The 4,851-nt window shown below is 39.7% G+C and overlaps 1 long non-coding RNA gene across 1 annotated transcript; it reads left to right on the top strand.

Moving 5' to 3' along the window:
* The first annotated feature begins 326 nt into the window (after positions 1-326).
* Positions 327-2,864, top strand: LOC140035964 (uncharacterized). Its single transcript, XR_011839859.1, has 3 exons — positions 327-514; positions 1,873-1,933; positions 2,657-2,864. It is a non-coding gene; the product is annotated as an uncharacterized lncRNA (long non-coding RNA).
* Positions 2,865-4,851: the final 1,987 nt, after the last annotated feature.

Below are 4,851 nucleotides of genomic sequence, written 5' to 3'. Positions count from 1 at the left end.
ATGGAAAGTAAAAACTTTAGTACGGGTGTTTTTAAGAAAAACGGCGCGAACCGGCGGGTCCCGCGCATTACCGATTGAACGCACCGCTTGACCACCATTTTTGCTTACCAAACAAATTTATTGAACTTGAACAAAATATCTTCCCCCTCATGATTATAGCTTGACCGAAATTGTGGCTCAAATACAAGGAAAGAAAGAGAAAAATTTTGTGGACAAGAATAGGCCAAGTGTTGGCCAAAAATTGTGGACACAATTACCCTTAACCTCTTACTTCCATATAAGACAAACCAAGCCTCATCTTCCTCCATATTTCTGCATAAGAACCGAGAGAGAGAGAGGGGAGGAACAACAAGAAGAAAAAAAAAACTCCTTCATTTCATCTTCAATCCAACAACTTAGGGAGAAATCAAACAAAATAAACCGATTAAACTTGTTCTTGAGTGACTAGCTAGTGAGTTGTGGTGTGATTCTTGAAGGGGAGAGCTTGTGCTACTCTTGGTGACTTTTATTCAAGGTAAGAGAGTTTATCTCTCCAAGTTTTACTTCTAATCTTGTTATATTAAGCCTAGTAACTTGATTTTATGGTGAGATTATGGATGATGAGCATGTTTTAGTAGTTTTCCCCAATTTATTTGATGAACTAGGGTTCCTGATTTTCTGCTCAAGTTGATGTATGATGCATGAATGTTGCAATTAAAGTTATATAAGGTTGTTTAGTGGTGATTGGAACCAGAAATTTGAGGAAACTACACTTAGAGCTAAAAATTCCAGATTTCTGGAAAATTTCCCAAGCATTCTGTCCGAAATTGTATCTGTATGTTAGAGGCCGAATTGGCCTTTGGTCAAAGAAGGAAAGTTGTAGAGAATGGTGTTTTATAGGTGCCTACAAACTTTCAACTCAATCGGAGCAACGCAGAACGTGAAAAGTCCAAAATACCCCTACTGCTTTAAGAATTTCCCAGTAGTCCGTTTCTTCAGTTCAGTCCAGTTTATCACGATTTTTGACCAGGATCCATTCTGATTTAGCTCTGGACCAAAACATGAAAGTTGTAGTTCTCTGAAGTAGCTTTAAAATGCCTCTAAGAACACCTGATTCGGACTTGTGTACACTGAGTTATGTCCATTACAGTGTTCTGCATTTAAACAGCCGGTGAATTGATTTCTGGTTTGGTAATTGGAGAATTTGACCAATTTACATTAGAAAATGGACTAAGTGACCTTCATGAACATTGTATCTCTGTGTCTTAGCTTCGAAACGGCATAGGTTACGCCTCAATCCGATAAGCGTAGCCTCGGATATGTTATTTCCGCATTTGTACGTCAAATCTGTTTTGTGCCACATTGAACTTCTGTACTTGCTACTGTTGTGAATCTTATTATTATGATATTGTGAGCCTATGGAACGGCTCTTGACATGAATGGCTGAGATGTATAATGTTGGGTTGTGTTTGAGAAAAACAATGAAGCCTAAAAGGCTGGAAAATTAGGTAAACACAAAGGGCATGCTGCCCAAATTTACGCTCGAAAACTAGAGAACTACTTGCAACTTGAGTAAGGGTTAAGAGTGATTACTGCTTGAACCATCTAGGGTACTTGAGTATTCTTGTTCCGAGGTATATAAGGAAGGACTTGGCCGAGCTTGTACCCTTGAGAAATGAAATAATGACTATTTGGAATATGTTTCTCTTGTACTTTCGACTCGCATGGCATTTTCAAGTATAAATGTTACAAAGTTTTACCGTTTAAAAAAGTGAGCAAGTGTTTCACGACTACTATCCGAGTGAATTTCAAATTCTTGATTTTATTGAACGAAACGTCTAAGTTTCGAACTCTAGTCATGTTTCAAAGTTCTCAAACTGAGTTTTATCGCAGATTTGGACTCCGAACTCGGAATATAACCTGAAAGTGACCAGTAAAGGCACTATATCTTTTGGTGAGTGCTTTCAAATACTAAATTGAACTTGATACTTGTACTTGATACGTGCCAATATGATTACATGCCACATGCGTGAATTGTTAGGGCAAGAGTGTACTTTATCGCACTTGCCCTTACGTGATATACTTGTTTATTGTTGCAATTGACTTGATATACTTGTTTATGATGCGCGCACTTCCTGGAATTCCAGAAACCCTGTGGCGAGTTACTCTAGTCGAGCCGGCAAGGGCTTGGTCGATTGGGTAACGAACCCTGGGTCTCTTGTATTGTCGAGTGGAGTGATATCTTCTCGACTAATCGGTATACTCGAGTATTACCACCCGTGTTCTTGAGGATTTTGGGCCCAGCTGGGGGTTGAACGGTGGACGGAGAGTCGTTTAAGTGGTGTTCTACTGGATCGGTTTCTTTACTGGAAAGTTGACGGAGTGTCAACTACTACGTGATCAAGCTCCTGATGATGAATGGAAGTTGGCTCCTGAGAGCTATCCGTATCCTTATGCTTGAAATGATTATTGTTTATTGGATGATTGTTTCTTATGAAAATTTTTATACTCGCTCATTTTGAGATTGCTACTTGAAGTGTTATTGCTCACTTTTATGAACTCTTCATGCTCGTTACCTTGCTAAATCGAAAACTTGTATTTATAAATAATGGTCAATTTGCTATTTGGAACCTCACTGGGCTTTTAGCTCATACCACGTTATTTGTTCTCCTTACAGGGGGTACGAGCGAGGCATAAGAGATGTAAAGGCTAGCGTAGTCTAGTTACTTTAGACTGTGTTTTGAATTTTGGTTTTGTACTCGCGCTATTCCTCGAATGGAACATTTGTACTTGGATTGTATATATTTTGAACTAGTTTAAGTATATCAAGACTTTGTACTTTGGTTTCTATCAATGTAAATTATAAGCTGGGATTGCGGATATTATTAATGGTGCTTGGGGTGTGTGCACATGATTTTAGTGAGTGAGTCCTGGCGAGAGCTGGGCAGGCGGTCCGCCAAACCCTCTGGTACGCCTTAGGGGGAGGTGGGGTCGTCACAGTTGTTCTCTCTCTTCTATTGTTAAGGTGAGTGGTGATTGAACTTCCTCCTACACTTAATGAAGCTTAAGTTATGCCTAGTGGGAGCTAAAGTGCTGAAATTTGTGGTTTATTTCTTGGTTTGAGATGAATTGGTGAAGTTTTTGATTTATTGATGATTTTTCTGGTTTAATTTGATCATGATGTTGTGGCTGTCCATGATGGTTGGAAATGATGTTTAATAACTCTAGTAGGTGTAAATGATTGGTAATTGCAACCAATTTTGGGTTTGGAAGGAATTTGAGAAAGTTAGGGTTTTATATCCCCAATTCTGTCCGGTTTTGTATCTCATGGTTAGAGGCCGAATTGGCCTTGGATTAAAACATGAAAGTTGTAGGTATTGATGTTTTAAAGGTTCTTGTAAAATTTCAGGTCAATTGGAGTAGTGTGGAGTGAGAAAAGTCGGAAATATTGAGACTGGTCTGGGAAGGGGTGCTGCGAACAGGGTTGTCTTTTCACTCAATTTGACCGTGACCTTTCACCCTGATTCTCACCGAATTAGATTTTGGCCAAAACATGAAAGTTGTAGCCAAGGCTATAAAATAGTTGCCTGTAAAGTTTCAGCTTGATCCGACCACTGTAGCTTGTGAAATGACCGAAATACCCTTGACTGTTTTTGAAACCTGTTTCGCGCCCAGATTTTTGTTTTCGTGTAGTCTTCCATTTTCGATCATGAAAATGCACGATTTGGCCTTTGAGGTCTTCTGATGAAATGTAGCTTGATGTATTAGCTACCATATACCTTTGGAATTTCTGGATTTGGACTTGTAGAGCCTGAGTTATGATGTTTCCGCTAGAATGCGTTTTGGTGAATCTGTTTTACGTTTTTGATATAGTGTCTTGCCTTTTTGACCTGTTTGCACTCGAAACTGGGTTGAGTGACCTTCTACAATATTGTAGCCCTGACTCTTAGATTCGAAACGGTGGGTCTTTCACCTTCATCCGACAATCGTAGCGCCTTTGGTACCATTACCGCAAAATGACGTCAAAACCTGTTTTTCTGGTTTTGAGCTTAACTTTCATTTCCGGACTTTTCCCTAGCTTGACTTGTGCTAGTACTACTTGGAGCTTGCTGAATGGCTATTGGATGAACTTGTTGTTGTGTGTGTACCTTTGGGACTGGCTGAAGAAATAATGAAGCCATGACGGCTGGAAAAGTAAGCAAATTTAGGGGAAGTGCTGTCCGAAGTTTTAAAGGGTTTGATTGCTTTGAGTTTGTGATCTAAGACTTGGATTTGAGCAAGGCAATGTTATATGATGGATGATTTCTGAGCCATGGAGGTGAGTGACCTCAAACTACTTCTAAAGTTATTTATGAACCGTTTCTTACATTATTTACTTTTGAACTGTTTCCAAAGTTACTTTTGAAATGTTTTCTTGCATATCATGCGTGCTGGCATGTGAGTGTGCCTTGTTTGCTATATTTCTTGACTTCATGACTTGTATTTTGGTTGATAACGTGTTAAGCGCTTATAATGATTTCCGAAATGAGTTTTCGAGGCGAGTGTGTACTTTATCGCACTCGACCTCGATAAATGTGAAATTTTCGATTGAAATGCTACTTGCGCATGAATGTAAGCCTTTTGGGCTGAACTGGCCATTGCCCCTTGTTACCGGTCGTCTTGAGCCAGAAGCGGACTCGGTCAGGCGATTAGGAACTTGGGTGAACGTTTGGTATACTCGAGTATTACCTATGTAGGTTGGTGGAGCCTGGCCAAAAGCCAGGGACGGGGTTAATGAAATGAAATGAATGACCAAATGAGCGAGGAAATGTCAGGAGAATGAATGTATCCTTTCATGAATGTTACTATCGCTTTCCATTGTAAATGTTCCTT

The sequence above is a fragment of the Coffea arabica genome, chromosome 2c (genome assembly GCF_036785885.1).
Source record: "Coffea arabica cultivar ET-39 chromosome 2c, Coffea Arabica ET-39 HiFi, whole genome shotgun sequence".
Classification (NCBI taxonomy): Eukaryota; Viridiplantae; Streptophyta; class Magnoliopsida; order Gentianales; family Rubiaceae; genus Coffea; species Coffea arabica.
Note: the sequence above shows the minus strand (reverse complement) of the source record. Positions and strands in the feature narration are given on the sequence as shown.